General features: G+C 37.5%; 1 protein-coding gene across 5 annotated transcripts in view; it reads left to right on the forward strand.

The window, feature by feature from the left end:
* The window catches only part of LOC126828361 (pseudouridylate synthase 7 homolog), a 239,651-nt gene that overhangs the window by 117,030 nt on the left and 98,809 nt on the right, over nucleotides 1–23,812 (forward strand). The window lies entirely within an intron of this gene.

Genomic DNA, 23,812 nt, shown 5'->3' on the forward strand with positions numbered 1-23,812 from the left:
GCTGTTTCTTCTATGCGTCTTTTGTATTTGTTGATGAACATAAGACGCAGTACGTGTTTTATAGTCACGCCACTTATAAAGTTACATAATAAAATATAAATATGGACCCTAATCTGTCGTAAAAAGGTGAAAACAATGTCGTCATTTATAAGTATCCAGCAGTCAGGCCCCAATTTGAATATATCCTGGTATATAGCGATAAGCTAAATTTACCGTATGTCTATATATATTTTTTTGTTCTGACAATTTATTGTTTTGCGGGTTGAAATTAGTACCACGTAAACGGTAACTCATTGCCGGTTTATTGTTTTGCGTGTTGAAATGAGTACCGCACAACTCGTAGCTCATAGCCAGTTTATTGTTTTGCGTGTTGAAATTAGTACAATGTACGTAACCCGTACTTGTTTCGTTGCAACTTTTAATAGATAACCATTTTGCAATTATATTTATATTATAAACAAAAAAATGTTAGCTGTTCAATAATAATTGTTATATAGCCAGCGTATTTAACAATCATCACATAGATGGTTTCCTATACCGTGAGGGTTTGAACAGTGTTTCATTAATAATTAATTAGACCTAGCAAAACTTATTTAACAATCGTCACATATAGATGGTTTCCATAGTGGTCAGATTAAAGTACATAGTTGAGTATTGGTGGGAGGACATGAAATTTCATATATTATATAAATCCCATGTAATTTCGTCAAATCACTTCATTGTGGAAGCGGGCGCTACATTAAGTTATTTGAGACACACTCTTCTATAATTAAACTAATTTTCTTTACGATGTCGGTTCGATATCAGTGTTGGTGTACGCGTTGTGATGGAAGTGAAGAATATAATCGTCGAACTGTCGAGGAACACATTGTAGCCGAAAGAGACAGAGGGATTATTAAAAGATGTATTGCATAATGGTGTTTATTTTGCCATCCGGTTTAACAGTTCGACGGATAATGAAATGTCCTTAGAAATAGTCAGGACCCACATAATGCGCACAATAATAAATTTTCTGAAATAATAATAATTCAAACAAGTCAAATGATTAATTGATTCCAAGTATATATCATGGCATGTCAGTACAGACTACTGCAATAAGAGTTATTTTCTTTATTACAAATAATCACAAATAACCAAATCAAAATAAGACAATAATCGTCATAAATTTATTCACATTTTTGATATTTTCAATAATACCATTATTGATCATGAAAGCTAATTAATAGCTGAGAGACTAATCTTGTCGGCTCATAATCTTAATTGGTTAATTAACACGTCAGTGTTATAAACTCTACCAAATGTTGACTCATCTGATTGTGTATTGGTCTGTTTATAAAGTTTAACACTGATATGTTTATTACCCGAGATTATGAGCCGATTATAAGATTAGCCAACATATGATTTTACCATAATATATTAACATGGAGTTTTAAAGTTATAAAAGAGAAACCAACATATTTTTGAAAATCAATATTAATTTCATTTTCAGAGAACGTCTATTGGAAAATTGCTAGCTGATCCAACAGATTCCCCATTCCCCACATTGCAAAAAAGATCAACATGTCAAATCGATTCAGTTACTGGTATAAGGTTTTAAAATATCATGTCTTAAATAGCCCCTTCGTCCCTTTAAATATATATTTTTTTATACTTTAACTTATAAATGCAACACACAAACTGCTTACCGTATTTATACAATAGACGATAAATATCCCAAAGAATAACCCGGTTCAGTTTCTTTCCAATAATTATCACAAAAACAAATCATTAAATTTCATTTTTCCAGTTAACATATCGAAGAAGCTTTCAATAAAACACCTAACAACCAGATCTTATGAATGGAATCTTGTCAGGACAGAACTTAGATTAATAGTAACTGATGCGACAATTACATCAAAGAGTCCACATCAGAAGAGTACAAAGGAAATTGCCTAACAAAAAAGCGTGTATTAGTTAAAGGGGCATGGTGCGATATAAGGGATGATTTTTGTGCCAAATTACAAAAATTATCATCACCGGTTAAGGAATGATTTTATTGACAGGAGTATGTCAACTGCGAATATGATGATTAAGTATTCTTTTCACACGCTGCATGCGCCAACCTTCAAGTCTATACCGATTCAAAAATTTAATTATCTCTTATATCCACAATTTTTAAAGCCTGAGTTTTACCGTAAATAAAATTAATAGAATCCGTTGTAACCTACTGGTAATACATGATGTAAATTGCAGGAGATGGGGTGTGCTATTCATCGTAGCCCGTTCGTAATCTAGCCATGACAACGGCACATATTCTGTGTGAAAATCCAGATTGGTCGCGTCCCAATGATTTCTTACTACAAGGACATAACTAGCTCATAGAAACGATGTTGTGGGGAGTGTTCTCAAGGGGTGCTGTAAAATTGACGGACAATTTATATCTATTGTTTTTATGGACGACAATTTTTTCAAAGGGGAGGGGGCAAATTTTTGTGGGGGGGGGGGGGGCTTTGCCCCACCTGCCCCTTAGTTACGGGCCTGACTTACTGACAATACAGAATATAAGTATTGTCTACAAGACTACGGCATGGTAGCAATTTGTTGTTAAAGGGGCTTCTATTTTAGTCAATTATCGATTCCTATTGATAGCACGTGTGAATTCACGTAATTTGGAAACTTGACTGACAGTATGCATTGACTCAGACTTTTTGGTGGCGAAATGAAAAGGTCATCAAGGTATTATCCGACTGATAACGTGTTAATGTGCATGTGTTCAGCAAGGTTGACAGTGACTTCTGACGATGTGTGCTTAAAAACAGGAGATGAAGGCATTTAATTCATTTGTGATTTAAACCCGAAGATATATTACTTCAGATGTGATTTATCAATTTAAAATGCATTGTGTAACTTATTTGTCAGAATGGAAATGGCTATTTCAATCGACAAAACTTTCGCCCACGGTAAGACCAGCATCTATGTGTGTAAATTTTGAAATTTTGTAATTTTAATGAGTTTGAAATAGTCGATCGATGCAAGTATTAAAATGTCGAACATATTGATGAAGTAATGTATCGGTACAACCATAATTCTGTTTATTTTATTATATAAATGCCTGCCAATGTTTGATATTTGTTATATTTTCAATATAAGCCAGTAAAATCTGCGTGTCTAACCTTGTTAAATTAACAATCTTTTTTTGCATGCCGTATTAGCTGATATTCGACTACGATATCACTGCCGTGGAATCGCACGATAAATACATAAACCTATTTCAAACCAGCTATGGATGTGCTGACTGTACATGCGTGAAAGTCAGACTTTTTAAAATTCGCCGTGAATGGCGGTTTAAAATAATCACAGAGGTCGGCAGTTTACTCAAATTCGCGAAGGAAATTTAGAGCGGAATTTTGAGCTTGGCCAGAGCAGATTGATTAACTGACGTCGTCGATTTTTACATTTATATTTTATTATGCAACTTTATAAGTGGCGTGACTATAAAACACGTACTGCGTCTTATGTTCATCAACAAATACAAAAGACGCATAGAAGAAACAGCCCCGTACAACTTCCACATATAAAGACCTGTCCTTATACAAAGTCCTATTTGCAAAAAACACACCGGCGAATGAAAAATCGCACGGTAAAAACAATTTTCCGTTCCTTCGTTCGTTCTTGGTGTTTAACGTCTGCTTCCACATAAGTGATATTGCAGACAAGACATAGGAGAGCCGAAGCTGATTCCTGTTTTTTAGAATATGATTTTGCAATCTTTCCATTTGGCCTTAGGCCATGGATTTGGTTTAGTGGGAAGTTCTTCCCTTTATTTAATACAAAACATATCGTTTGGTAGATGATCTCGTCTGCTTCTGGATTGGTAGATGTCATCGTTTGGGGTTAGTGTTTAGGTGCCAGGTCCGTCTTATCGTGGCCTCCCCTTACTCCACTGTCCCACTCTCTGGGTTTGGTATCAGTTTTATTTGCGGAATAGTGTTTAAGTGCCAAGTTCGTCTGACCGTAACTCCCCCTTACTCCACTATCCTGCTAGTTTGGTAGATGTCATCTTTGTGGGGTTTGTGTTTAGGTGCCAGGCCCGTCTTGTCGTGACCTCCCCTTACTCCACTATCCCACTCTGTAGGTTTGGTGTCTGTTTTTGGTGGAATAGTGTTTAGATGCCGAGTCCGTCTGATCGTGACTCCCCCTTACTCCACTATCCTGCCAGTTTGGTATAAATCCCCTATGTAGTTGAGTGTTTAGATGCCGGGCCCGTCTAACCGTGTGACCCCCTCTTACTTCACTATTCTACTTAGTCCAACTGTGTCCATTAGGGCGTGGATTTGTTCGAAGATTTGCAGTTTCAGATCTGGTCTCGGGAAGAGTAGGTTCTTAGTGTTGAATTGTATGTTGTTGGTCTCCATTGTTCTCACTAGTTCCCTTCTCTCCTCCTCGTATACCTCGCAGTCTACCAGGACATGGTTGGCGGTACATTCTTCTCCGCACTCACAGATGATGACTTGGTGTTTGTAGTCTCGCAGCCGCTCTTTCACCCTTAGCTTCGATATAAGTCTACAAATATCTCTTCTAGGGTGATTGAGTGTTGTCTTTGTGTAGATCTTGTCATCCAGCCGGAATCTGTATGTGTCAAGTTCAACGAGATTTAATTCCCAGATTGAATTGACGTGTCTTTTGACCATATTGTAGATTTCCGTGGTGCTGTAGTCTATGGTGCGGAATGGTGCTGTGTCCTTGAGACCTTCATTGGCGAGTCGATCTGCCTCCTCGTTTCCTCTAATGTTGACATGTGATGGAATCCACACGAGTTCTACTTTGCTTCCCTTCTCTAAAACCCTCTGGTACAGCTGCCTGATTTCCAAAATGACTTCTGGTCTTGAGTCCGAGTTGTCATTTTGGATTGAAATCAGACTGCTCAGAGAGTCGCTTGGAATGACGAACTTACTAGTCTTTTGATGGGAAATCCATGATATAGCGTCACGAATGGCCACAAGCTCTGCAGTGTACACCGAACAGTTATTGGGCAGTTTCCTGCTTATTCCCTGTTCCCCGTTTGGCAGGTATATTCCAAACGAGCTGGTGCCCCTTTCAGGATTGCGTGAGCCATCCGTGTACACATGGTCCCAGTCATCAGACGGCCAGTTGTCTTCCAGGTGTTCTAGAGAGAAAGCACGTGCAGCAGTGGGGTTGTTTTTCTTGTCGGTTTTCTGTAGTAGTAGTAGATCTAGATTAACCGGCGGTATAGGGAGCGTCCAAGGGGCGATCACTGGGGGGTCGTGTTCTTTTATCACGAGCTCCCCCAGTCGCAGTTCCTTGATTGTTTCCCTGATACCCTGGCTGAAGCTTTTCTTTCTAGGATCTCTCACATATCTTGTATTTTTTAGACTGACAAAGGTTGGGGATCTTTCGCCCAGCTGCGAGATCTTAGCCCAGTACCTTTCGCTAGTTCTTTTCTTCTTAGGGATAGGGGCAACTCCCCGACTTCCTGCAGTAGTGCCTCTCTCCCAGTCCCTTGCCCTACGCCAGTCGCAATACACAGAGCTTTGTATTGGATGGTGTCAAGCTTCCTTAAGAGTAATGGCGCGCAGTTCATGAAGGCCAGAGAGCTGTAGTCTAATACAGATCGTATTAGAGCACGATACACCATTCCCGTTCATACACAGAGTCATTCTGCTTATCCCTCTATCCCTGCTTACAAGCATGCCGACTGTTTTCTTCTCCAAGACTTTGAATCCCCAATTTGCGAAAAACAGACCGGCAAATGAAAAATCGCACGGTAAAAACAATTTTCCTTCCCAAGTTTCCATTTAACACTCACGCGTCAGATAAAGGCGGTTGGTCCTTGATTATACCCTTTTGGTGCAGTTATAACAACTATCGAGAAAACACACCAATTAAACAATACACACCGTGTCATTCGTTTTTAACCCATCGGTTAATTAACATACTCAGTACAGAAAACGCACCGTCCCAGAGTTGTTCACACCTAGCGATGATTAACTTGCCTTTCAGTCTATTTTTCACCCTGGTTAATTAACACACCTTATCTAGAGATTTTAAGCCATAATGAGGAGTTATAATCCGAATTTTATTTTTTTATCGAGATACGTAGGTATTGACCGTTGTGCGAGTTTTTAATGCGGCAAACGTACGTTTTAACCGTTACCTATTTCTCAGTGACAGCTGGAGTTGTTTCACTTTGTTGAATCTTGTGAACGCTGGAACGACAAAAGTTATCACCTAATCTGTATGAAATTCATATGCATCATTTAAATTAGTGAAATAAAGAAGCCTATTGAATGTCAGCAATTTCCGTCAATTACTTCTAGTGTTCTGGCCCTTGTTTTACTTTGTTGAACCTTGTGAATGTTCGAGCGACAAAAGTTATCATCCGATCTGTATGAAATTTATATGCATTATTTGAATTAGTGAAACGAAAAAACATGTCGAATTTCAACAATTTCTGTAGATTACTTCCAGAGTTACGGCCCTTGTTTTAGTTTTTAGAACCTTGTGAACCCTCAAACGACGAAAATTATAATGTCATCTGTATGAAATTGTCTATTAAATTCCCCCAATTACCTACAAAAGAATAAATATGCGACAACCCTTGTCGACCGCTCGGACAATTTAACTGCTGTGGGCGTATATGTTTTGTTGCCTGGCAATCTTTAAATTGGCGGGAGGTTTTTACAGCTCCCGCAGCATTTCGTAAACGTGTAGGACTGCACAACCAACCATTAAGGGGTAATTCAAACGCAAGGATATATTTAAACTTAAATTACTCTCATATTTCACTAAAAGATCTTTATTGTAGAACTCCCAACTTATAATGTAGCCATTTTCATGCAGGTTGTTTTAATAACAGAATTTTCGTGTGATATAACAGATCAAAGAATTTTCGAGACGCATTGTCACGTATCGACTAATATTTTTAGACTACCTGGCGCCTCAAAGAACCCAACCATATCAAAAAGCATACAGTTCCACCTTGAAATAGGTTCGATTGATTTACGGTTTATTCTATAATTTATAAGACAGTTTAGAGGGAAATGTGTTAGGAGTAGCATTTTTGACTTCAAAGCAGATTCTTATACCGAATTCCGGGAGCAATGATAGACATTTGGATCACTGCTGTCAAACCGATTTGAAAATGCTTCAAGCTTTTTTCATTGCGTGTGTCATGTGCTCTGTTTTTAATGTGTATAATTTTTATATGTGTCTGTGATAATTATTTGAAACAAAATATAATTATCATAAAGGATATTTAACATCTACAATATGAGTACAGCAAGCACTCTCTACATATTGCGTTTGTAAACCACGAAATTTCCCCTTATTAGAAAGTTTTAACTATTGCATGTAAACGTTAAAAAAATCAGCCGAAAAGGTAACTGGTAAATACAGACAATCTCTCTAACTAACTAAGGGTTGCGCATGATTACAAATGTTAAATTCCATCATTAATTGTACGTACCTAAAAAGAGAAGAATCCCGAATGCGGAAATTAAGAATTCGTTTTTCAGAGCAAAATCTGAAACTTTGATGTGACTAAGAAACATAACTCTTTTTGATGAAAAAATCGACCACTGTAACGCCACTAGGGAGATCAACTTTTCTACATATTAGAAAGGTCCATCCAAATGGTTAAATCACACAAAAATCCAAGTTAGCAATAGTTTAATTGTTCATCAATGACGATTTTAATGGCAAGTCTTTGTTAAAATAAGCCCCAAATGTAGCTCGTTTATTGGCTTTTTTGTTCTGTGCATGAACCACTCTACTTAAAGTTTATACAATATTTAAATGTTCATTATTTTTATACGCCCACATGGAAATGTGAATGTATGTTGCTGTCGCCCCTGTCCGTCCATCTGTCCGTCCGTTAACCAGAATTTCTTGTAAATGCTCTAACTCCAAAATTTATTATCCGATTGTGGTTTATATTAGTGAGATGAAGAAGCCTATTTAATTTCAATAATTTATGTTCAATATGTCTAGAGTTATGGCCTTTGTTTCACTTTGTTGAACCTTGTGAATGCTATTACACCAAAAGTTATCTTTGTGAAATTTATATGCATGATTTAAAGTAGTGAAACGAAGAAGCCTATTGAATTTCAGCCATTTCTGTTCGTTACGTCTAGAGTTATGGCCCTTGTTTCACTTTATTGCACCTTGGGAATGCTCTAACGACAAAAGTTATTATCCGATCTGTATGAAATTTATATGTATTGTTTAAATTAGTAAAACAAACATATGTTATCACCTAATCTGTATGAAATTCATATGCATCATTTAAATTAGTGAAATAAAGAAGCCTATTGAATGTCAGCAATTTCCGTCAATTACTTCTAGAGTTATGGCCCTTGTTTTACTTTGTTGAACCTTGTGAACGTTCGAGCGCCAAAAGTTTTCATCCGATCTGTATGAAATTTATATGCATTATTTTAGTAAAACAAAAAAGCCTGTCGAATTTCAACAATTTCTGTAGATTACTTCCAGAGTTACAGCCCTTGTTTTAGTTTTTAGAACCTTGTGAACCCTCAAACGACGAAAATTATAATGTCAACCGGTATGAAATTGTCTATTAAATTCCCCTAATTACCTACAAAAGAATAAGTATGCGACAAACCCTTGTCGAAAGCTCGGACGATTTAGCTGCTGTGGGCGTATGTTTTGTTGCCTGGCAACCTATCTTTTAACTTTTCGTTGTAATTTACAGGTTTCTGAGTCCAATTCTGCTACGTAGGCTATTAGCTTGTTGCACATTCTTGAAAGCCGGTAACGTGTCGTACCCATTTGGTATATTATCCAACGATGAAAATTCCTCATCCAAGATGACCACTGAGCTGAAATAGATTTTCCTATTTACTCGGTCTCCTGGCATGAAGGCAAAGAGAGCATAACGACAGCGTGGGCCTTGCACTAATAAGCGTGGCAAGAAATTGACAAGCGCCCATCATGCTCATGTCACGACCACACTCCAGCGACGTGCCCCGCCTACAGAGACTGTGCCATGCTCACCCCGTCCTCATTCACTTTCAAAGCAGATAACCACCCAAATTCAAGCAATCAAGAACATTTTATAGTTTTCTTGATGTTTCCTCATTGGGTGCTAGGTGGAGTTGATGGGCGAAGCTCACACTGTAAAACTGGTATCGTTTATAATGGGGGTTATAGCGCTAAAAACTAGGTATATAGTTTAATTTCAAAACATCGTTTGATAATTGATAATAATCGTTTGAAAATTACAAAAATAGTTTAATTAGTACTATGGCTTAATTTAATGGTGCAGCGTTTAATTTCTCCGAGAGGGGTTTAGAAATGGACGAATATCCGCGGGAATGATAGAATGACACGTCTAATAATAACATTATTTGTTTAAAATGTTTTTATGTACCGCTCGTCTCATTGGCATCGCGTTGATTAACGTTATGAATACCTCTGGAGATCGTCAGAACTGTCAAGTATGCAACATTTTTAAACTGCAATTACTGGAGGGCAAATAATCACGGTGGGGGGACAAAATTGGGTTGGTCTTTAGTGCAATTTGTGCGCTAATCACACTGACAAAGTGATCGAACTTGTTAAACTTGTTAATGCTTGATTGATGAAAGTTATCATCCGATATGTATGAAATTTATATGCATCATTTAAATTTGTGAAACAGGTCTATTGAATTTCAGCTATTTCTGTCAATAATTTCTAGAGTTATGGCCCTTGTTTTACTTTGTGACCCTGTGAACATTTGAATGACAAAAGTGATCATTCCATCTGTATGAAATTTATATGCATTATTTAAATTAGTAAAACGAAAAAGCCTATCAAATTTCAACAATTTATGTAGACTACTTCCAGAGTTGAGGCCCTTGTTTCAGTTTGTAGAACCTTGTGAACCTTCAAACCACAAATATTATAATCTGATCTGTATGGAACTGTCTTGTAAAGGCCCCCAATTACCTACAAAGGAATAAATATGCAACAACCCTTGTCGACTGCCCAGAAAATTTAGCTGCTGTGGGCGTATGTTTTGTTGCCTGGCAACCTATCTTGTTACTTTTGATCACAAATACATGTATAATAATAATAACTAGACCTGCAAGCAGCACTGAACCGGCTTTCAGGAATCAGACAGGAAGTGTGTCATACAATAGCCCATTTATCGAGCTACCAAACGATACTTTAGATGTTTTGATCCGGTCACACCCGACGGTGAAATCCCGAGTGTTGCAAGAGCACCGATTTTTTTTACTGTCTTTTTTTTTTAAATATCGAATATTTATTTGACTACTTCCTGTTTACGGATCATTATCGGGATAGATTTAACAAGTGGTATGGGAACTTAATTTCCTGTACCAGAAGTTTTAGAAAGATCCATTGGACAGTTTTACCTTCCTATTATACCATTAGAAGCAGATTTACAGATATAACGATTTTTCGACTTCTTTTCAAAGATTGTGGCCCTTTTGGACCATTTATACTATATTGAGGCTTTTAAATTTGGATTCACACCATAGACCACCGTTAGGACTCTAAGTAACAGAAGTTTAAAAAAAGAAATAAGAGAAGTTTTCGAAATAAAAGCGTCTGAATAGGCTCCAAAAAGGAAAATAATAGATTTTCAGCGTTCCATTATATATTGCCTAACCCGCGAATTTTTACCATTTAGATCTCATAAGATTGTCCATTGTTCGAACTATCCAATGACATTTTAGTTGTTTTGATTCGGTGAAATTTTTAATTTTTTCGGTTTTTTTTCTCAAAATATCCGAAATTTTTTCGACTACTTCCGTTTTTTTTTTTATCGTTGTCGGGATAGCTTTAAGTGTCGGTCCGCGAGAAAACCATGCAGAAAGTGATATGGTGGGGGTCGGCCAAATTCATTCTTACTCAGGTCATAAAGTCACCCCATCCCAACATGCAAAAAGTCAAAATGGCCGACCCCAAATATTTGTCATTTTTCAGTTATCAAATTCTACTAAAAGCATCAGGTTAGTGATTATGTCCGATTGTGGATGGATAGTGGGGGTCGGCCCCTAAAAACCCAACATGAAAGACCGACCCAATATCACAGTCTTTAGCCGCTGGGGGGCGTTTTCTGGATACCACTTTTCGCATAGTGAAATGTACCCAATCGTTGAGGGGCTATATCTCGTCTGCAGCAGGGGGTGGGGCGAAATCGGGGGTATGTATTTTGAGGCGAGTATATGTCCTAACAATATCAACAATAAAATCCACGGGCGCTAGTCTACAACATTGAGAAAAACTTTGACAAAGACCTTGTAGTTTTTATCCGACGCACAAGGATATTATTGAAATAAAGTTTAACCATACATTATACCCAAAATGACATATTTTGTGTCAATGGATGTTTAATCAGCCAAGTCAGAATAAGAAATAGATTTTCACGATAAGCTATTACGCATGTGATATAACAAGGGTTTGTAATTGCATAAACACGCGTAGTCTCTGACTCCCACAACCCCTGACCAAGTCGGTATAAGAAATAGATTTCACGATTGGTGTTACCTGAAATAAAAAGGGTCTATTGTTGCTTAAAGTCGCGTAGTCTCCAACATCCACACCCCCCTAATCTTCAACATACGGGAGGGGTTTTAGCCAGTTGTCAATATTTCATGAAAAGTTCCCTTGTCCATGCATAACCGGGAATTATCCAATATATTTGGAGGCAGATCACTATTAATTTCTCCAATGTTGAATCACTGGTGTTCTACATGCAGTAGCCCATTCCCTAAATTTCGCCATAAAAGTCTCAAACCAGGCAGAAAATAGAAATTCAATACCTCTTCATCAATTCTAAACCAAATGTCAATACAGATAGGCAATCAAAATGGCAAAAAAGAAACGAGACAGACACCAAATCAGGCAGAACATAGATGTTCAATACCTCTTCATCAATTCTACACCAAAATGTCAATACAGATAGGCAAACAATATGCCATAAAAGGAGGGAGAAAAATAACCGAGATATGCAAAATTAATAGTGTTCTGCATCCATCTAGCCACATCAGCTACCAAACGATAATTTACTTGTTTTGATTCAATGACACCCGACGGAGAAATCTCGATTTTCGCCAGTGTACCAATCTTTTACTGTTTTTTTTTTCTCAAAATATTGGATATGTGACGATATTTAACAAATAATTGCTAGTCTGAGTCCAATTTATTAGTAGTTACCTCCCTTATAACGTTACAAGGTTATCAATCATATAGCGATTTTTCGACTTTTTTTCAAAGATTGGGGCCCTTTTTGGACCGTTTATGCTATATTGACCCTTTTAGATTTGCATTCACACACTAAACCACCATTAGGACCCTAAGTAACCGAAGTTTAAGAAACAAATTTAGAGTAGTTTTCGTGATAAAAGCGTCTAAATAGGCTCTAAATGGGAAAATTCTAGATTTTCAGCGTCCAATAATCTATTGCCTTAACCCTTTCATTACTAGTGAGTTTTATAATGTATGACGCCAAATCCTGACAATATTCAGAAAAAACGTCGAAAAAATATGCGAAATGTTCATGTGATTATAGCTCAAAACCTATCAACTTTCAAAGAAGACAAGTTATGATTTTCTGAAAGGAAATTGAATTCTCTTTCCAATGGAGTCAACTAGAAATATGCATCTCTCATCACTACTTATGTATCATAAGATGTATCTGAAAAAAAATTTGAAATTTTTTTCAAGATAACCTTTGGAGAAAAACTTAATGCTACAAAGTTCAAAATTAATCTGACAAGTTAATTTCATTTTAAGGAGAATTTAATTTCCTTCACAATGGTACAATATTTTTGAAAATCTGATGGTAAATAAAAAAAATGGCAACCATTTTAGTAAAAGAGTAACAAAGTCGTCAACCGTACTGTGATTGTTGCGACGGAGGAAACCGTTAGGTTGTCGACATATTTTGCTTACCTTGACTTATTTAACTTAATATTAATGTACAAAGCTGTAGTTTTTAAGGCTTAATGGTGTTAACATGTATTCCATTGAAAAAGCTCAATATACAAAAATAAACAATTTTTTGTTGAGTTTCTGGGTGCTATCATCAAATTCGGGCGGCGACTTCAATGGATTGGATTTATGTTATTTATACTAGGTAAATCTGTTGTATACATGTATCTGAAGGAAGATATCCAGAAACATTCTGGGGAAAAAATGAGAAACACCAAAGAGTTTATAAAACCATCTTTATACATGTACATGTATATCTTTCAAACTTGTAAATTGAACTCAAAACTTTTTAAATTTTAACTCAAACTTCTGAACTCAAACTTCTGAACTCAAACTTCATAAAAGTGAACTGGGTAACATAACTCTGAAATAAATAAAAAGTAAAAATTAAAACTAGAACATAGTCCATTTTAAAATCAGCAAAATATCAACAAATCTTTGGTCCAAGTTCATTGTTATTACAAATGTCTATTTTGACTGAGATGCGTGGTACAGTGGAAAGCATGTTTTACACAAATTAACAGAACAGATATTGCATCCGAATGACGATTGGATCCCTCTACCACTTGGTGCGCGTTTTCCTGAGGCACTGCACAAAACACACACACGTTTGCGCCCAGAAAAATGAACTAGCGAATGACCAGATATGTTGCTTTCATCGAACACGTTTTCTAATTTACGTTTTGGGGTGCGTCTGTAACTTTTAGAAACTGCTCCACCAATCAAACACTTAGCCAGCGAATGACGAAATTCAAGTTGAGTCATTGGGGTTTTACCCAGTGCTTTCATGTGAAGCTTATAAATCAGAAAGCTGTTTACACATGCAACATTTAATAAAAAGTAAAACAAATAGCGCCACCATTTTAGGCTTGTACGGCCAAAAGAATAGTATTGGCGGAGCTGGTCACCCAAGTCTACTCCCCCCATACATTTGTTGTAATTAATTATGCAAAGTGGTTTTGAAACATTTTCAATAATTCCAGCTCTTGTTCTGCGTTGTACTACCGACATTTCAGCATCACAGTTCGTAGACAAAATGTGCACCGTCTTTTTATCCTGCCATGCTGTTGCGATCAAGTTGTTACTTTGAATAAATTTGGTACTGCCTTTAGCAAGTTTATGAACATGTGATAGTGGATAGTATTTCCTATTGGACCGAATAGTACCACAGCAGTATGTCTTTTTATTCAAGAGTTCGATTGCCAAATCAATACTAGTGAAAAAATTATCGAAGTAAACATGTCGATACTCGTATAACATGGTTTCCATAAGGTCCATAACAACCTTGTGTCCAAGATTTTTTTCTTGTACTCCGTCGAGGCTTTTGCCAGTGTAAACATTGAAGGCATGTACGTAACCTGTATCAGACGCAGCAGCAATCCAAACTTTTATACCTCTTTTCGTGGGTTTCATGGGCATGTATTGTACAAATCCGAGGCGACCCTTATACTTAACCATACCCTCATCAATACTTATATTTTGTGGGGGATCATATTGTTCTCTAAAAGATTTTTTGCACATGTCTATCATGGGTCTTACTTTATACAAACGATCAAAACCATCTGCACCCTTAGCTGGCTGTTTAGCAGAATCGGTGAGATGCAAATCTCTTTGAATTGCAAAATATCTGTCACGAGACATGCACTTCCTTATGAAGTCACTGTTCAACGAGGGGTCCGACGACCAATATTGTTTCAGGGACGGCAAAACAATCAACCCCATCAGCATTGTAATACCTATAAAAGTTTTCAGTTCACTCACTGATATATTTACATCACGTCCATTTTGAGATGAATAACGGTTTGTCTCTAATTTCAATGTCTCCCAAAAAGTATTAGGAATCAACTGATCAAAATATGCGGAAGCTGGAGGCAACTTGGAACCATCTCCGGCGCCATCAACTATGTCAATCTGACCTACATTTGGAAAATTAGTCGGTCCTTGTTTTGCCGAAAAACGTTTGATAATTACCTTGCGAGTAATCTGACTCCATTCGAGATCGTCCCTATTTAATATGTCCTCAAAGTCATCATTTTCGCTGCTAGACTCTCCAGACGAATCGTATTCCAGTCCTTGTTCAATTTCAATGTCACTTTCATCGTCAAAATTATCATCCAATTCACGGTCATTTATTACCTCTTTTTGCTTCAATTCGGCACATTCAACGTCATAAGAATCGAATCCATTAAAATCGCCGTCTGAATCCGATGACGCCATTCAAAAATTCAACGAAAAACCTTCATTTTTACACAAAACTCTTCAATATAAAAAATTTCACGGAGGCCGCCATTTTGAATACTGCTATGTTTACAGTACACTCCAGTTGTCGTTAGTCACGTGAGAGTTTTGTTCCGAGCGGAAAATTACCGAGTTTTACCGACCGTCATTTCGGGCGACATCGGGCGATCCCGTACAGGACGTTACGGGCGGTTTCGGGCGCTTACGTAACGAGAGGGTTAAGCATCGAATTTGTATCATTTGGATGTCATAAGAACGTCCATTATTCGGGCTATCCAATGAGACTTTATTTGTTTAGATTCGGTGAAATGTGGCGAAGTAATCTCTTTCTTCGCAAGATCACCATTTTTTTTACCTTTTACGTTTTTTTTTTCAAAATATCGGCTATTTTTCGACTACTTCCGGTTTTTTGATCATTGTCGAGATAGTTTTAACAAGTTGTTTGGTTACCTAACCTTCTGTACAAAAGAGTTTCAGAAAAATCCATTGAGCTGTTCTCCAAAGAAAGAAAAATGGAAGAGCATTGTCAGTAATTTAAGGATTTTTCAACTTTTTTCCAGGATTGAGGCTCTTTTTGGACCACTTATATTATTTCAATGCTTTTATTTTTGGACTCACACCATAGTCCACCGATAGGAAAAGTCGTAGTTGTCGTGTTCGAGAAAATGGCGTCTCAAAATGCTTCAAAACGGAAAATACTAGATTTTCGGCATACCATAATTTATTTTATAGCCATCTAAATCGTATCATTCAGGTGTCATATGATAGTCCATTAATGGGGCTATCCAGCAATACTTTAGTTCTTTTGGTCCGCTAACATCTGATGGAGAAATCAAGTTTTTCGCTAGAGCGCTTTTTTTTAACCTGTTTTCTTCATTTTTTGAATACTTCCGGTATGGAGATTATTGTCGGGATTGTTTTAATAACCGGATTGGCTTATCAAATAGCCACGGGGCTATGTAATGATATATTACATTGTCTGATCAGATAAAATGCCCCTATGTTCAATAGTGCCAAAAATGCAAACGTGTCAAAATAACGAAAATTAAATTTAAATATTTCAATACATATTATACATCGCTAGAATCGTAATTAGGTCAGCTATCTGAATGTGTAACTTTTTTGTAAAAATTCGTTTAAATAATAAAATTATAGAACATTTTCCAAAATTTCACGATTTTTCAACTTTTTTCGATATTCAGTACGTTATTTTACCTATTCCAGACATTTCAATGTCTTATTGGATGGATTCATGCACAAGACTACCGGAGGGACTCTCGATAGGGAAAGTTATAAGAAAAATCCTTGGAGCAGTTTTCAAGATACAGGCGTCCAAAAACGCTCCAAATCAGAAAAAAATTGATTTTCAGCATGTCATATTTTACTGCTTGGTCATACTATCTGTATAAATTGGGCATCATACGACAGTCCATTCCTCGGGCCACTCAACGAAGGCTTAATTCGTTTAATCCATTGATACTGGACGGAGAAATCGAGTTTTTCCCCAAACACCCATTTTTTGCGTTTTTTTCGAAATATCTATCATTATTTCGACTACTTCCGGTTTCTGGATCGTTGTTGAAATTGCTTTATGCAGCGGTCTGACTATATAGCTTTATGTTCCAGGACTTTCAGAACTTTCGATTTATCCTTTCCAAAAAATATATGGGTTGGGAAATGGGCAGAAAATTCGAAAAAAGTCGAAAAATAAAGGGCGATAACTCTGAATGAAACTTATATTTCTGGAATCGGATGGTCTTCAGGTATCCAAAAATGTAGGTCAAATTTGAAAATTTTGAAAAATAACAAAAATTGTCTTGTAAACAACGTTTTTTCAAAATTCGAAGGACAAAAGCCATAGATGAATGTTCGAAATTGAAAAATGTGAGATAGCCATTATCTCGGAAAAGATTCGGGGTTTCCAAAAATGTCATTTGTTTGAAAATAGGTAAAGAATTGACGAAACCACGGCCGATTTTCAATTCCGGAAAAAAGTACAAAATTCGGTTACTTCCGGTATGCGCAGAAGTTTCAAAATTGTTTTATCAAGTAGCCACCACATGGTTTCCCAATAGAAAATTTGATTCCAGATCGATATCTGTTTTCGATCATGGAGAAATATGCTCCCGCGGAAAAAAAAAAATAATAATAATAATAACTAGATCTGCATAGCAGATATCAAAGCTTTCATATAAACTTCAAAAGGGGTTATTAGAATCTATGAATCAACAACCACTCTGACGGAAGATATTCTCTGGGCTAAAAAATCTTTTTTCTCTCAGCTACGAGAGATACGTAGAATTAAACCGGCCCAGAGCCGACCGTGTTGATACGAAGCCGCTTATTTGACATTGACACATAACTGAAGGTGAATAGGCCTACCCGTCCAGTTAATACAATGGGCAATCTCACATCGGTCCACTAAAGAGAGGCACATGCTAGTCGCCCCCTACTTCCCCAAGACATTTAGTCCATACCTTGACTCTCATACATATAAACCATTTGGTACTACATGTACATGTATTTCGTACTTATATCATATTAAACCCCTCGGCCGCCATGTTGAATCACACAGTATTTAACGTTCTATATCCTAACATCTTTATGAAATCAACGACAAATCTAAACTTTGGCACTCCAACCATTTTTATTTTTACATCATTCAGTTTTTTTTAAAACAGTAATTCTATCACAAATTATAGTGAAGACTGGACCACTAAACTAGTTACCCATCAGTTTTTCTTTGTGTTAATGCGTTCTACATTTTCAAAGCAATGATTCTTATAATGTGCGAGCCGCCATGACACCGGCGGATATTATAACTTCGATAGGCGAGAAACTTCAGGTAGCAGTTGGGTTTCATCAAATCATATAATTATGCGGTACGGCTTCACCTTTATTTCAATGGGAATTGGTTTATTATATGTGCAGTGCAGTTTTAGGTCAGTTTATGTGTAAATTAAGGGAGCTATACATAGGCCAGTAACCTTTTTGTAGTCATTTGACTAAAAAAAACTTGCGGAAAGGAACTCCGTAGGACAAGCCACTACTGTGGCAGGAGTAAGGCGGAAGACATCAGTAGTGGAACCATTTCTAAGTTAATCCCGAAGTGCGTTGCTATTGTAAGAATATATAAAATCGGGTTTCCGATCCGCTTTTTTTTTGCTGTAGTTTGAGTAATGAGTTAGAGCGTATATTTTGTAGTCAAAAAATCATTGCAAATAGAAGACCTCATCCCCACCACCACCAACCTGTAATACACTAGCTAGCTTGTGTATTTCCATATTCCATTTCCGAGAGATAGATAGAGAACACGCGAAATATAAAGTGATTTTTCTTACAATCAGGGACCATAATTCATGAAGTTACGATTCGATATACGCAAATATCGAAAGGAACCATATCTTTGGGTTATAAACATGCATGTCAAGTTTCATCAAAATCTTTCACTGTGAAAAACCGGGGCTAAGTCATCTGAAATCAAACAAATTTTACAATGTAGGTAGTGAAAACAAAATGTTATGTTAAGCGTTGTTCGAGGGTGGGGTGGGTGCATAAAATTCCAAATGCAAAGGGTTATTTTTCGTGCACGCCAATATGCACACAGGATTTCGATTTTTCGTCCTACCTAAAAAACTGCACGCAAAGTTAGTTGTCGGGCCTTCGGTCAAGAACCACAGACAAAGGGAGAGAACGGGGACCTCTGTTTTGCATACCATCCAAGCGACTAGGCACTAATCCTTGTACCATGGACGAGGGGACGGGCGTTTTTCGTCCCATCGAAACGACTAGACACAGATCCTTGCTAGGCCTTCCATACTTCACCACTGCCAACGGGGAACCACTTTGACCTCGGGTTTTCGTACCATCCAAACGACTAGACACTAATCCTTGCAAGGCCTTCCGTTCTGCAGCAAATGAGCCACGCTGGCCTCGTTTTGTCGTAACATACAAACGACTAGACAATGTTTCATAATTTAGTCATGTTCGCGTGGGTGGGTTGGCAGCAGAATTGATATGTACATGATAGTGACACGAGGAGGGGGGGGGGAGCGGGGTGTACACAAATCACACAAATCAGAGCTTTGTAATACACGCATATACTTGATATACTAAATACACTAATGGTTGAATTTCGAGACATTTCTGGCACTCTTTTATTACATAATGAGAACACTGCATTAATTTCTATATATCAGTAAAATATGCCTCAGACCCATTGTTTATTTTTAAATTTGAATTAGACTCGTAACAAAATATATTTTCTGGCAACAAATAGCATATAAATAAAACTAGATTTACTTTCTGATTATTTTTTTTAAATGAAATCATTCCAGGGCTTTTATTGACATTTCAGAAAATGTAGAGTTGGTCCCATGCACTTGAGGCCAAGGTCCTTGAAGTTGTACAGCTGCACCCGGTGACCGATATTTATTTAACGGGGAATAAGTGATAATTCATATTATAACAGTAAATAATTAAAATATCCCATAGGGATTATAATAATATGTATATCATGTAGGTGTGCATGTAGGTTAAAATTGTGACCTCTGTAAATAGGCCCGTTCCTTGCATTTAGTTTTAGAGTTAGGAGTGCTAGAGAGCGAAATGGGGTTGATCGACCACTCGACACAAACTAGGTCATTTCGGGACTAACGTATGGTTCAATTTTATTTCAATAATTCGCTTGCGCGTAGGGGTCTAGCAGTGGGGGGGAAACCGGGTGATCCTGAAAAAATACACAGGTTGGACGGGCGACCTACTCCTTGTCACGTACGGAAAGATACCCCAGCAGTCAAAATAGGTCAAAATAGGCGATTTCGGTTTCTAGTGTCGATGCATTGTTACGGTCAGTTTAAAAAATTGTCTTTTAAGGATAATGTGTATAGTACCAATACCTATCACATACGGAAGAGGCGATAAAATCTCTTTGCATTTCCAATTTCAAAATTAATTAAAACCAATATTAAATTCCGAAAATCATTTTTTTGCTAAAACTCTTTTCTTTTTAATGTGATCAAAATGGGGGTAAAGCACAGAGTCAGGGGTGGTAATGGGCGTATTGTGTCCTAATTTCATGGTTTTCGGACAATCGGTGCCGGTGTCACGGCGAAATTCCACTTTTTTCCCCTCATGGAAGCCGTAAATTGACGCAAGGAGTAGGGTCGCCTGTCCAACCTTGTGGGTTTTCTCCGGGTCCTCCCACTGCTAAAGACCCCTACGCGCAAGCGAATTATTGAAATAAAATTAAACCATATGTTGGTCCCGAAATGACCTAGTTTGTGTCGAGTGGACGTTAAACCCCATTTCTCTCTCTCTCTCTCTCTCTCTCCGTAAATTGACTTGAGGCCAGTGTCCTTTAAGTTGTACAGCGGCACCAGGTGACCGATATTTATTTAACGGGGAATAAGTGATAATTCATATTATAGCAGTAAATAATTAAAATATTTCATAGGGATTATAATAATATATCATGTCTGGGTATTACAGGGTTAAAACCAATATTAAATTCCGAAAATCGTTTTTTTGCTAAAACTCTTTTTTTTTAATGGGATCAAAATGGGGGTAAAGCACAGAGTCCGGGGTGGTAATGGGCGTATTGTGTCCAAATTTCATGGTTTTCGGACAATCGGTGCCGGTGTCACGGCGAAATTCCACTTTTTCCCCCTCATGGAAGCCGTAAATTGACTTAGAAAAAAAAAACGACGAAAGGCAGGTGACAAGAACAAACGACTTGAACGAATGCAGGTATCACCTTGAAATTTTCAGGGTGCCTAGGTACCAACGTGAAAAGTTGTTCGCCGGAATTTAGTACTCATGGTACCGTTGGTTCCTGTGTAGCGCATGCGCGAAATCAAAACCAGCTAAACTCGAAAACAACCTTGTCGGCACGGAAAACATCAAAGGAGAAATTCGAATTTTTGAAATATTCAAATACCAAACATTCGACCATGATCCAGGCTATCCTCAAATGTATTAATTTCGGTAATAGGAGACAGATTCTCTAAGCCACGACCAATTGTGTATGTTTTCAAGCCCATAAATGTGGATTTTTCACTAATTTTCATTTTCATTTCAAAATGGCGTCCATCAGTTGACCTAAATCAAAATTCTAAACCGATAGATTTTTAGGCTTTCCTTCAAGCATTCAGAAAATGTAACTCTTATGTCTTTAAGTAAAATATTGCAAAAGCCGTATGGACTTTTCACATTTTGAGATGGTGGCACTTCCGGTTTGCTCGACAAACTCCATATTTTGTGTACTCATCAGTACTGTCTTAGCTAGTACAGAAAAAAAAATTCAAGGCAATCTGACCTATATTTCGTCGATTTTTTTGAAAACTTTGATCCTTAATTTCACCAAGGGGAGATAATTTAGAAAATTTCCAAGGACATCATTGAAGTCGCATTGGCAAGGTCTACTAACATTCTAAATTTCACGAAAATCGCACAACTATTAAAGAAGTTGTCAAATTGGTAATAACTTCCGGTTCGAAATGACAGCGACGAATTTTCGAAATGCCAAAATCCGAAATTGCAGATTTGAAGTAAATGTTTCAAGATACTCAAAGAAAAAAGAATTAGTAAAATAGGTCAAATAGTCACAGAGTTACAGCATTGTAGGTCAAATGCATTCCTTCGTAAAATTCGGTGATTTCGGATTCGTAAAACGTTTTGAAAATATATTTAATCAACAGCCACCACCCATTTTTGGGGGGATAGGTAAAAGTTTCAGAACGATCCTATGGTTAGATTCTGAGAAATCCGATTTGTGGACAAAACACAAAAAAAAAATAACAATAACTAGCTTTCATATAAACTTCAAAAGGGGTTATTAGAATCTATGAATCAACAACCACTCTGACGGAAGATATTCTCTGGGCTAAAAAATCTTTTTTCTCTCAGCTACGAGAGATACGTAGAATTAAACCGGCCCAGAGCCGACCGTGTTGATACGAAGCCGCTTATTTGACATTGACACATAACTGAAGGTGAATAGGCCTACCCGTCCAGTTAATACAATGGGCAATCTCACATCGGTCCACTAAAGAGAGGCACATGCTAGTCGCCCCCTACTTCCCCAAGACATTTAGTCCAAACCTTGACTCTCATACATATAAACCATTTGGTACTACATGTACATGTATTTCGTACTTATATCATATTAAACCCCTCGGCCGCCATGTTGAATCACACAGTATTTAACGTTCTATATCCTAACATCTTTATGAAATCAACGACAAATCTAAACTTGGGCACTCCAACCATTTTTATTTTTACATCATTCAGTTTTTTTTAAAACAGTAATTCTATCACAAATTATAGTGAAGACTGGACCACTAAACTAGTTACCCATCAGTTTTTCTTTGTGTTAATGCGTTCTACATTTTCAAAGCAATGATTCTTATAATGTGCGAGCCGCCATGACACCGGCGGATATTATAACTTCGATAGGCGAGAAACTTCAGGTAGCAGTTGGGTTTCATCAAATCATATAATTATGCGGTACGGCTTCACCTTTATTTCAATGGGAATTGGTTTATTATATGTGCAGTGCAGTTTTAGGTCAGTTTATGTGTAAATTAAGGGAGCTATACATAGGCCAGTAACCTTTTTGTAGTCATTTGACTAAAAAAAACTTGCGGAAAGGAACTCCGTAGGACAAGCCACTACTGTGGCAGGAGTAAGGCGGAAGACATCAGTAGTGGAACCATTTCTAAGTTAATCCCGAAGTGCGTTGCTATTGTAAGAATATATAAAATCGGGTTTCCGATCCGCTTTTTTTTTGCTGTAGTTTGAGTAATGAGTTAGAGCGTATATTTTGTCGTCAAAAAATCATTGCAAATAGAAGACCTCATCCCCACCACCACCAACCTGTAATACACTAGCTAGCTTGTGTATTTCCATATTCCATTTCCGAGAGATAGATAGAGAACACGCGAAATATAAAGTGATTTTTCTTACAATCAGGGACCATAATTCATGAAGTTACGATTCGATATGCGCAAATATCGAAAGGAACCATATCTTTGGGTTATAAACATGCATGTCAAGTTTCATCAAAATCTTTCACTGTGAAAAACCGGGGCTAAGTCATCTGAAATCAAACAAATTTTACAATGTAGGTAGTGAAAACAAAATGTTATGTTAAGCGTTGTTCGAGGGTGGGGTGGGTGCATAAAATTCCAAATGCAAAGGGTTATTTTTCGTGCACGCCAATATGCACACAGGATTTCGATTTTTCGTCCTACCTAAAAATCTGCACGCAAAGTTAGTTGTCGGGCCTTCGGTCAAGAACCACAGACAAAGGGAGAGAACGGGGACCTCTGTTTTGCATACCATCCAAGCGACTAGGCACTAATCCTTGTACCATGGACGAGGGGACGGGCGTTTTTCGTCCCATCGAAACGACTAGACACAGATCCTTGCTAGGCCTTCCATACTTCACCACTGCCAACGGGGAACCACTTTGACCTCGGGTTTTCGTACCATCCAAACGACTAGACACTAATCCTTGCAAGGCCTTCCGTTCTGCAGCAAATGAGCCACGCTGGCCTCGTTTTGTCGTAACATACAAACGACTAGACAATGTTTCATAATTTAGTCATGT

This window comes from Patella vulgata, chromosome 7 (genome assembly GCF_932274485.2).
Source record: "Patella vulgata chromosome 7, xgPatVulg1.2, whole genome shotgun sequence".
Classification (NCBI taxonomy): domain Eukaryota; kingdom Metazoa; phylum Mollusca; class Gastropoda; family Patellidae; genus Patella; species Patella vulgata.